Here is a 12359-nt window from a genome sequence, read left to right as displayed (position 1 = left end):
TTCTAGGCACTTAGGGTTGTGTTATCTATATCTTAAAGGAAAAGTTGCTTAAAGTGAAATTGTTATACCTTTCAGGCCACATTTGTAGTACATCGGCTGTAGTACATTTTACGTGAGAGCAGTAAATGTATTACCCGCCCAGGTTTTCATATTTTCGTCTTTGAGAACCTAATCACAGGCCTAATACTCACTCATCCACCCATTTTCTGTACCCACTTGTCCTATTCAGGATCGCGGGGGGTGCGGAGCCTCACCTGGAGGCTACAGGCACAAGGCAGGTAACAACCCAGGACAGGGCACCAACCTATCACAGGGCACATTCACTCGCACATCATTCACTCGCACACCATTCACTCACCCATGCACACCTAAGAGCAATTTGGTAACTCCAGTAAACCTCAGCATGTTTTTAGACTGGTGGGGGGGGGGGGGAACCAAAGTACCCGGAAGAAAGCACATGATGACACGGGCAGAACATGCAAACTCCCAGAGGTGTGTGGCAGCAGTGCCAAGCACAGTGCCACCGTGGCACCCACACTCACTCATCTTTTGGTTAAATTACCACGCATGCCTGTCCCAAAATGCACTGTTGACTGGAAGACAAAAAGCACAATGGCTGCCGTATATGTGCACTTCCTGACTTCTTTAGTACATACTTGGCAGATTGGTAAGTAGTATACGCTCAAGGCCGAAGCTGTGTAGTATGTAATTTCAGACAGAGCTATAGCTGACATCACCGCCTTAGTGAGTCACGAATGAGACCTGGTCATACATTAACTTATTACTACCAGGTTAGAATAGTTTACTGAATTAATTTATATATAGCAACTCATCTACAATCTAGCAGTTGGGGGGGGGGGGGGGGGAACGGTCTTAAGTATCGTACAGGAAGTCCCTGCCCATGAGCAGTTGAGCAGCCTTCTGCGAATTACAGTATAGATAACAGATTGCGTTTCCCGTTTCTTTCATGTGATCCGATAGGGTGAGCTCGGGTGACACCTGTGTTTTGACTCAGTAACGGCCAATGGGCGTTACTGTGACATCGAACCTTCGTTTAAGCTACAGGTCACGGTGAAGACAAACATGCAAATGAAAATGTACTGCAAAATTAGTAACAAGCAATAGACTGGTGCCCCATTCTTGGTTTTTCCCTGCCTTGTTTCCCGGAGCTTCCAGGATAGGCTCTGGGGCCCCAGCGACCCTGAATAGGAGAAGTGGGTACAGAAAGTGGATGGATGGATAATTAGTATAAAGCATTTTGAGTTTATAATAATGTTATTCTTTTTGTAGTTTATATAACATTCCTTTGACTGACTTAAGTAGTGCAATTGGTAATGGTAGATCATTTTAATATCAAATAAATTCAAAAGAGAAATGAAGTGAAATGTCGAGCTCTGCTCTATGCGAGATACAGATTGTCTGTTACTGATACCATCCAGCAAATCCTGTCACTTTCAGATATTCTCAGCTTGCCAAGAGTTACACTAATTAATAATGAGTGGCAGTCCATGAATTGGGGTAATGATAAAAATAATTCAGACCACTGACGTACTGCTTAATTTTGGGGTTTTTGGCTTAATTTCGTGTCCTCGTGCTTCACAACTTCTGGATTTTTATCCATTTTAGCTGCTATTTCGGGAGATGGGCATCTTTACCGGTTATGCAGAAGTTGGGGGTTACTTGCTTCGGAGTACGCGAGAGTAGCGGCAGGGTGCGAGGAGCCACCAGAAGCGGCCGATTTGTAAAGGAAACGACTTTGGAAATGCTTTTGGGAACTAGATTGATCTCCGACTCATGTCCAGGAGATAATTGTCCCTGGATTAACAGCCACGCAGAGAATGAAACGTGGGGGTCACTGCCTTCATAACCATTCCAATCTAATCCATGGAGCATTATGCAGTAAATTTGAATCAGTGACAAGCCTTATATATATACCCTATTCATGATTTTTCACAGCCACTGAATTTCAATGCTTATTGTGTATTAATTCATCTCACAAAAGGCGACGAGATAAATTAGCTTATAATCATTGGCTGTATTGTTCGCATGTGTGGAGCTGGTGGTTTTCTATTTGGGCGAGTAGGAAAAGTTATAGTTCAGTAGAATTGACTTCCCTCTATTCTACTCGTTTCCGTAATTAGGCCTCATTGTATATGTTTTAGCTTGTTAAATGCTCTTCTGGAAATAATGTCCTTATTACCGGGGGATGGAAGAGTTGATAAGCATTTGATTGTACGCGTTTTCACACAAACACACACCTCCGGCTGGTTTGCTTTGAAATTTCCAACAGATTTACACTGGCTCGTGTTCAGCTGGAAGTGACGAAAAAGGTCGTTCATTCATCGTGATCAGTGGCAAGGCCGTCTCTGTACAGCACACTCGCAGCTTTCAGAAGCGTTCTTTACTGTAACTTAAAAAAGCAATAAAAATTGCAATTGTGGGATTTATTGCCAGAGTTTCAGTCGCCTGTATTCAGCCTATGTGATCGGAATTGGCAATAGGGCCGATAGTAATAGGGGTGAGGTCCCAGTACAGAACAGATGCTCATTTGTTTAAAAATGCAGGGCATTCTTCAGCAGGGATATGGGGGTCGACGTGAGGGCAGTACCAGGAACTCACCGGTTCCTTACCCTAAGGGAGGGAAGGAAACTGCAAAGTGAGATATTGTTTCGTTAGACAATCGTTGGCTATGTGTTTCCACAGAAAAGTCACCTCACATGGTGAGCATACTGTTAGCCAGCTGGGCGGTAGGATGGATACAGCTTGGGGGATGGATGGGGAGTTCTATGACCTATGACTGCCTTTCTGTGTCCGCCATGTTTATTTCCCAGCCACGGAATTCTCAATCCATAACTGCCTGACTGTGGAAATTATGTGGTTGTCGATTTTGCTTTCAGATGAAGATGGAAGTATGTAAACACTGAGGAGTATATCATCTGTATTTTAATCACGCCTGGCTTTTTATATGTCATAGTGATTTGTAAGTCTTGGCTGTGAGGTAGAACATGAGCAACTGTGATTCTTAAGCCTTGGTACAGGGATCCACTTTTTCCCCATTTGTATTTAGAGAACAGAGGATGAATTATGAAGACCTGGTTCAGCTCGTGGGGAATACCTTGTTTCCCCTTGCTGATAGGATAATGGCAAGACAGCTCTGTTAATGGTGAAATAGTTAATCACAGGAGACAAATCTAGAAAAAGGCAGCTGTCAGGAACAGAAACAGCAGCAGGCCACACCATTCATTCGCTAAATCACGAAAAAATGCTGTTGTCTTCAGGTCTAATGGCAGAGAGTAAAAATGATTCTTTTATTGGGACTGTTACAGTCATGCCAGATCAGCTAGTATTTGAGTGCATTTCTTCACTAAATTAAACTTTGTTAATACTGCAAATAATGGGCATTCTGGGAAGTCACACTGAGTTACTGGAAATGATAAAGCGTGCTTTTTTTAGCTGATTGGAGATCAAAGGATGAATCACTTAGTTTCTGGGAATGCAGCTTTTTACAGGAGGTCTAATGTCATAATCAGAGATACATTAAAAGGAAAGGTCTGCATGTAATGTGATGAAGTCACCCATCCTTGTCAGGACCCTGTGTTCTGTCTCCTGTCCACTTGGATCCAGTGACGGTGTCCAAGCTGTGAAGTCCTAATTAAGCCCTCCTGCTCTCGAGATCTCTCTGACAGACCGCACCTCCTGGCACCTGTCCATCCGTGTGCAGACGGTTGCATCAATCCCAGAATGCCTCCCTCTGTTGTACCTTTCAAGAAGGGCATTTAACCTGAATTTCCTCCCTCGGTAAAATACGCAAGTATACAAACAAATCGAATATTACAAATCGGCCTGTTGGCTGTGTCACTTCAGATGAAGTTATTGCTAACAACTGTTATAATAATTTTGCAAAAAATAAGCCTTGGGATTTTTGATTACATATTTAGCAGGTGCTGACTAAGTAGTACTGAGTGCTGATATTGGGATATTTCACCTTTGGAGCTGCGTACTTTAGCACGCTTTACCTGCAGTGTAGAATGTGCTAGAATGTTTGCCGCGGTGCGTTCGTTTTATCGCACAAGGGAAGAAAGGCAGGGTGGTCGGCGGAATCCGGGATGAATAATGGATACAGACTGACCCTATTGGGTGAGACACTCAACGGTGACAAGTGCCACCGCAGTCTGGCTCAGCTGTAGCACCTCTGAAGTGCAGAAATTCATAGGCTAGCAAGTTAGAACAGCTCACGTGCAGAGACGGCGCAGACAGAACGGCAAAGGTCAGCCTGCTCCGCCACACAGTCAGACAGCAGCTGAGCAAGGCCATCAAGCAGCATGCGCTCTGTGGGGGGGGAGCGGCCACTGACAGCCAAAACAGCCACGCTATTGGCTGACTTCTTCCCATTCGCGGCCACTGCAGGGAAACAGATGGGACCAACCTTTAAAAATTGTAATGATAGAAATAATAATAATAATAAGGTCACAAGACCGGGGCTTGAGAAAAAGAACTCGGGCAACATTAGGCGTCATAAGTGGGGAAAATCACAGAAGTGTGAAAATCGTGAAATCGTGAACGGTTCCTCTCCAAGTGCCAGCAAAACGAACGTTATAATTTGTCACATTCATCCAGATCTACACTTGCACCTCCAGTCAGGTTAATGTTTTTGCATTTAGTCTTGTTTTGATAAATTCATGGTCACCTTTATACAGTTTAATACGGCATTCTTATGGATGGCTAAGGGACACCGCGGGATTTACCAATGAGGATGAGTTGTTTATGTAGTCAAAGAGCCATTATGTTTGTTACTGCATCCTTTCAAGCTCATCCAAAGGCGACTGCTAAACGCAGCCAAGTGACTAACTCAGTCAAGCCCCCTGGCCTACAGGAAATGGTTCGTGGGAACAGGCCCTGGCAGCTGGAGGTGGTCCAGGCTAAAGCCCTCCTCGTTCCTACATCTGCCTCTCTTCCCTTTCACCGCATGGACCTCTCCGTATCAGCATTCTCATCGGAAGGTCGCGGTCTGAACACTTTAAGAGCCATGCATTCACATTAGCAGGTATACCCTGAGCCTAGACTTTTTGAAGCTTTGGGTTCTGGTCCAAACAAATGGGACTGACCTACTTTGAAGGCGTAATTAACGCCTGAGTTTTATTTTAATTTTGTTTCTGAATTTTATCTTGAGGCCATCCGCTTTTCTGGTGTCCCTTGTCAGTGATTCAACAGGCACGCATTAAGAAGTTCAGGATAAAAGCCAACCAGGGATATATCTCAGGGCTATGCTTTTTTGAAGACTGTTTACCTATGAAGAGTGCTTGTTTACCAGCTCAGACGCTTCCTGAAGTGGTCTATGGGAAGCTGTTGGGGCCAGGCCTTGCATGCTACTAACATCCTAACTAGATCCTACTTCAAATCTTACTATTAACTAAGAATTCCATCCATCCAATGAATTCCCCCTGCTACAATCAGCACTATTCGGATGATTTTCTGATTGTTGGTTCTGCACAATGCTTTTGTTTTGTCACACTGTATCCCAGCCAGTTCAATTCAATTCAATTTATTTTTATATAGCACTTTTCACAACAGAGTCGTCCCAAAGTGCTTTACAGGGTTGTGTTGTGATACATACAACAGAAGTAGAGGGAGATACGGAATAGGGAAAAAAAGGAAAGAAAGAAATTGAATAAAGAAAGGCAGAAGACAACAGAGGAGAGGAACCAAAAACTCCCAAGTAGGGAGAAAAAAAATCTCTGGGGGTCCAAGGTCAACTGGCTGCCCCCCCGGGCAGACTAACATCACTGGAAGCAGAAAAGAGTGGACATGCTTGCTAAAAGGGAGGTATATGCTGGGATTAAGAATGAAGACAAAGTCCATCAATGACCCCGTTATCCATGTTGGCCTCTGAGGGGTGGCCAAGGTCTTTTCTCCACGTTGGGCTGTGTCGGGTGGCGCTGAAGGCTGCACCCATGATGATACAGTTCATATGACCCATTTGTGATGTCACCGCTCCCGGGGACTGACCCAGGACTCCAGCTCAGATGGTGCCCGGGGTCACCACCCGGACATGTGGGAAGGCAGAGAATATGGATGGTCAGAACATGCGTTGACACATAAACGGACAAGTATAGTAGATAAAAATGACATGTACAGCAGCACCAGCAGCCATAGTTAGGAGGGGCATTTAACTGACTGTACAATAGACCGATTAACCCGTGCAATAATTATTTATTAGTACCATCATCCCATCACTATTTATTACTTCCCCCTATACTTTCATCTGTAACTGTAATGTTTGTGTATGTGTAACTGTATGTTGTTTGTATGTTTTATGGTGCTACTCGAAACTGAATTTCCCAGAGGAACCTTCCCGAGGGATTAATAAAGTTTTCTACCTACCTACCTAGTTATGGTGTGGTAGGTCGTGGGTAAGCTAAACTGAAGTAATGGGTCTTCAGTTGAGATTTAAAGACCGAGACCGAATCGGCATCCCGAGCAAAGGCTGGTAAACCATTCCACAATATGGGGGCCCTGTAGCAGAATGCTTTACTGCCCACTGTCACTTTATTTATATGTGGGACGACAAGGAAACCTGCATTCTGTGACCTGAGTGGACGATGCGGTAATTCTGTCAGGTAGGCAGGAGCTAGACCTTTAAGTGCCTTATATGTAAGTAGGAGAACTTTGAAGTCAGCTCTAAACCTAACAGGAAGCCAGTGCAGGGAACTAAGAACAGGGGTTATGTGTTCAAAATTCCTGCTCCTGGTGACAAATCGAGCTGCTGCATTTTGAATACGCTGCAAGGTATTTAGTGTGCAGTGTGTGTACCCAGATAAAAGAGCATTACACTGGTCTAACCTACCGTATACAAAGACATGTATCAATTTCTCTGTGTCTTCAATAGTAAGAAATCGTCGCAGTTTGGTATAACTGTATGAAGGATGCCTTCGATACTGCATTTACATGTGATTTAAATGAGAGGCTTGTATCTAAGATGACACCTAGGTTACAGACTCAGCTGCTGAGGGAAAAGTTCAGCCCTTTGGAGTGAAGTTTGGAGATTATACTATTCCTATCGGCAGACCTATCTCCGAACAACAGAACCTCTGTTTTCTGAGCATTTGGTGATAAGAAGTTTTCCGCCATCCAGGTTTTAACCTCGTTAAAGCAATTAGCTAATGTGACCAAGCACTGATCCCTGTGGTACCCCATATTTGACCGATGACATTGACGATGGAGTACAAGTATTTGACACTTGAACATATTGATAACGATTAGTTAAGTATGATTTATACCACTTCAACACCGTTCCACACAACCCAACCTCAAGTTTGAGTCTTTGTAATAAGACAGAATGATCAACCGTGTCAAAAGCAGCACTAAGGTCCAGAAGCATTAGCACAGTTGCGCTGTCAGTTTCAGTTGCCGTTATGTCGTTCTTGACTTTGGTTAAGGCAGTTTCAGTGCTGTGTCCTGGGCAGAAGCCCAACTGGAAACAATCCAGTGAGCCGTGTCTCTCCAAGTATGAGTTAAGTTGAGCAGCAACTGTCTTCTCCAGAACTTTAGACAAAAATGGTACGTTCGAGGTAGGTCTGTAACTGCTGAGCTCATGTGGATTCAGACTTGGCTTCTTCAGTAGTGGCATGATTACTGCTACTTTCAGTTGGTCAGGGACATCACCTGATAACAGACACTAGTTAATAGCTACAGTACCAGTCAAAAGTTTGGACACTCCAAGCTGCCTAAAAAGAGTGGCAGTGTTGCATCACGTGACCTGGCCATCTGACCTAAACACGGTAGAATTGGTTTTGGAAAAGCATCCTGGGAGGCCACCTCATGAAACTGGCATAGAGGAGACAATAGGGACAGCCAGTTCTTGGAGCAATGGTGGGATCACTCTGCTGACCCAGGGCTTTGAGCCTGCAACCTTCTGAGACCCAGCCTACAGAGCTGCCCCACACAAAAAAAAAAATTTATACTTATTTGGTCAGTGCATAATTCCATAGATGTTATAGTTTTGATGTCTTTATAGTTGTTCTGAAATGCAGAAAGTAAACCTTTATATGAGTAGGTGTGTCCAAACTTTTGACTGGTACTACTTGTATAGGATTGAAAATTTCAGTCTGAAGAAATACAGAACATGATGATAAAATTTGCTGACCGGGAAGAGGAGAATTCCCGGCGATAACATTTGTCCAAATGTGACGCAAATCGCATCCCTTATTGGTTCAATTCGGATGATCCTGTAACATATGGGATGGATGGCAACTCTAGCTATATACTTCAAACATAAAAATGTAATAATAAAGTACTGTCCTGGGAGTGGCTCCGCCCAGTGCCTTATGTGGCCTGGATAGGCACCAGACCCTCCTATGACAAGTAGATAAGTGGTTATGAGACCGATGAACAGGTGGGTAGATTTCCTGTTAAATGTCCCCTACATCCTACGTGTACTTTTTGGAGTGATTGAACTGGATAACATAATAATAATGTTTAGAGGGTGGTGAGTCTCTGTGCCCCTGACCGGAAGCTTGCCAGTTCAAACCCCACCCTTGGCAGAACAGTCACATGTCCATGGGTCCTTCAGCAAGGCCCTTAACCCCCAGCTCCAGGAGTGCTGCGTGGTGGCTGACCCTGGGCTGTGACCCCCCCCCCCCCAAGCTATGGAGAGCGAGATGGGGTAGGCAAAGAAAAGAATTCCAGTGTACTTGTGCAAATGGCAAGTAAAGGGTTAATAATTTTTAAGTGTTTTGCTCTTATCTGTCGGAGTGGCAGAAAAACATCATTTTACGTGGAGCTGTCCTGTCCGCGTAGAAGCCACAAGGTCTCATAAACGTTCCATTTCAGCTGTTTTTAATGCTTCTGATCTTTAATTATAGATGTAATCAGTCATAAGTCAAGGTCAATTAGTTAATTAAGGGTCAATTACAAGAATAAATCTCATGGCGGCTAAAAGGTTCATGCGTAAAAACGGACCTCTTCCCTCCATTACTGCTTAGCGACAGCAGTCCAAATCGAAAGTCCTAAGCTATTTTCCTGCTGAGGAAGAATAATTACTCTGCACAGGCCCACTAATGAAATGCCAGATTACTCATAACCCATGACTCCCAAGTGTTGATCGCACTTCCTGGAAGGCAATCTGGAAACAATCTTCGGCAAGTCCTCGATTCCTCTGTCTGCCCGGGCTTGTCCGTCGCATAAACACCACAGACTTGATGTCATAATGTTTCTTCCTACCCCTTCAAACCAAGCATTCTGGATTCTGTACTAGGAGGAACAAACATAAATAAGTTCTGACCACAGTCTCTGACCTGATGTATAGTTCTATACTGGAATTTAAGAGGATTATAATAATGAGCAGGAAAGGAGGGCATGAGAGGTCAGCCTGAGGAAGCTGTCTTCTCCCTCTATTGCTGTGTGGCCTGCTTAAGAACATCAGTGGGCTGCTGTTTCCTTTCTAGGGTCTGTGGAGCTGGTCTTGCAGTGTGAGAGCCTGACAGAGGCTGCTGTTCTTTTATCCATAATGAAGGCAGCAACAATAGAGACGAACAGTAGCTTTCCTGTTCTCCATTGTGTTGTTGTCTATCACTTCCCCCGTTTTTACACCGGTTCAGAGCGGACGCAGTGCTTTCAGGTAGACCCATGTTTGTTATTTTAAGGTCACTCTGGCAGCGGATATGATTGCGGTGTTTATTTTAGTGTGGTGTTCTGTTGGGTGGCACGGTGGTTCGCACTGTTGCCTCATACTTCTGGGTCCAGGGTTCAAGTCTCTTCCATGGCTCCATGTGTGTGGAGTTTGCATGTTCTCCCTGTGTCGTTGGAGGATTTTCTCCAGATACTCTGGCTTCCCCCCACAGTCCAAGAATGTGCTGAAGTTAATTGGAGCTGTCAAGTTGCCCGGAGGTGTGAATGGTGTGTGAGTGTGCCCTGTGATGGGTTGGTGCCCTGTGATGGGTTGGCACCCCATTCTGCATTGTTTCCTGCCTTGTGCCCATAGTCTCCAGACCCCTCTGCAATAGGACAAGTCGTTTCAGAAAATGGATGGCTGTTGTTCTATATTTAGCTGTGTAAATAAAATTGTGAAAAATGAGCGGGGACAGTTTTGTGATTTGATTGTTAGTGTCAGAAATCTTGCATGGATCAGTTAGAAATATTTCACTAGATCTACAGCTGAAAGGTAACTTGAGGATTCAGAAAAAAATATGGTTCTTCAGGAAACTTGTGCATGTAGGTGTAAGTAAATCAGAATAAGAATCCGGTTGGTTAAGCATGTTCAAACATATAGGAAATTTGTCTCTGATTGTCAATGGCTCTCATACATACAGCAGATACAAAGTTGCAACAAGGCAAGTCAATTGTCACATACAATTCAATTGATATATATACAATGTGTATAACCTCTAGATAAGGCAGACATGATCAGTGGGAGTGGATGAGAAATCGTTTGTTTTTTGTATGAGACAGCAGTTTTCCTGAAAGTCTGCATCAACAGAATGACAGACATTTGGGTTAAATGCTAACCGCAGAGTGCTGACCTCATATGAGATCTATCAGTTTGTTGTGTTGGGGTATCAAACACTAAGGGAGCTTTTCCACCACACCAGATACTGTACTTTTGGTACTTCAAGAAAGTACCAAATGTCCAGTACTTCAAGGTGCTGGTTTTCTACTTGCATAAAAACTGGTACCGACGCCGAATGACATCACAGCAGCAGGTGGGGTATTTTGTACTGAATTCGGAAAATGATTGTAGTATATTATAGGGCTGGACAATGTGTGATATTAATACCAACATCGCATGTTATTCACATGCAATTGTTATATCTCATAGTCAGCTAGATTAAGATCAGGCTTCTTCTTACCTTCAATTCTGTATGGACATTATAGTGTAGGGAGTCTAAGTTTTTACTCTGTAAAGAAAGCATTTCAAGTCCCACCCCGAAGTATCAAAAATGTAGCCCAGTTGGTTTGGCACTTAGGTACTGGAACCTTTGGCACTGGTGCTCGACCGGAAGTCAGTGGAAAAGGGTACATACTGAGAAGAACCTGGTGCCTGGTGCGGTGGAAGAGCGGCCTAATAGCTGTGACCTTTTAACTGAAACGTGAAGAAGCTGCTTATTTAATTTCTTGCAGGTTTTCTGAGCATCATTCTTTGACTATATATGAACATTTGCAGTATGTGATGATTTAGTATTCCAAAACCTTCCCCTCTGTACTCCACATGAGTGCATGTAGCCCCTCCCACCCAATTTTTTAATCTCTTTTCTCTGGGGACCACCAGGGATAAAAGTGGGTGGGGAACCACAGCGCTTTAACAGCTGTTTCTTACACCTCCAGCAACTGAGAGCTATAAAACTATGCACAGGAAGTCAAAACCAGCCGCAACTGCTGTGATTGGTGGCCTTCCCCTGCAGTCTCTTAAAATATTCTTCAGTGTTTATGCTGTTCCTCTATTGTGCGGCAAAGAGAGATTCACTGTCAGACTAGGATGACAGCCACAAGGACTTCCTGCTGTACAAATGCTGCAGTGCTAGTGGGAAGAAAAACTGTTTTTTATGATAGATTTAATGAGATGAGATGGTACTTTATTGAACTCTGCAGGGAAATTAGGACATCTGTAATGTGTGACATTCGAAGATACAGCTCTGGAAAAAATTAAGAGACCAAAATTTTCAGTATCACACATTTATCAATTTATGGGTTTGCACCTGTGTGTAATATACATTATTTTGTAGCAAACTGCAGCCTGGCTCTTCCCTGCTTCTCACTGAAGGGCTTCTTCCTTATTTTATGGGTCTTCAGTCCTCTTTCTAGGAGCCTGATATGAACTGTCCTAGCAGTGCACTTCACGCCACTAAATGTTTCCCATTTTTTTGAAGGTCACTTGAGGTCATCCTCTGATTTATGAGGCACTGCCTGATAACTTGACGCTCATCTCTGGCATTAGGAAGTTACTTCCTCCCTCTACCTGGCTGGTTCCTGGTCGTTCCCAGTGTCTCCAGCTTCGCCTTGTTCTTGTGTGCTGCTGTCTTAGTAACTCTGAGCCTGGAAGCAGCCTGACGCGCAGTGTAGCCTCTGCCAGCAGAACCAGGATTAAACCAGGATTTAAAAATGCAGTTAATATAGAGTGGTCTCTAGTTTTTTTTCCAGAGCTGTTATGAATGCTGAATACTAAATTCTGACATCAAAGCAAATAATTTTATTGTCAATATATGTAGTTGGCTCAGCATAGGAGTGGGTAGCAATTTGACCTTGTATCTCCAGGGCTGGTGTCTCAAATCCTGTGCTCAGCTCTGTGCATGCATGCTTGCATCCTTATGTTTGCACAGGTTACCTCTGGGTGCTGCTGTCTCACAATTGGTGTCTGTAAATCTGTA

General features: G+C 43.9%; 1 protein-coding gene across 1 annotated transcript in view; it reads left to right on the top strand.

The window, feature by feature from the left end:
- Window positions 1–12359, top strand: part of LOC111856018 (inactive phospholipase C-like protein 2) — a 120266-nt gene that overhangs the window by 87200 nt on the left and 20707 nt on the right. The window lies entirely within an intron of this gene.

This window comes from Paramormyrops kingsleyae, chromosome 22 (assembly GCF_048594095.1).
Source record: "Paramormyrops kingsleyae isolate MSU_618 chromosome 22, PKINGS_0.4, whole genome shotgun sequence".
Lineage (NCBI taxonomy): Eukaryota > Metazoa > Chordata > Actinopteri > Osteoglossiformes > Mormyridae > Paramormyrops > Paramormyrops kingsleyae.
This window is presented reverse-complemented; position numbering and strand designations above follow the sequence as displayed.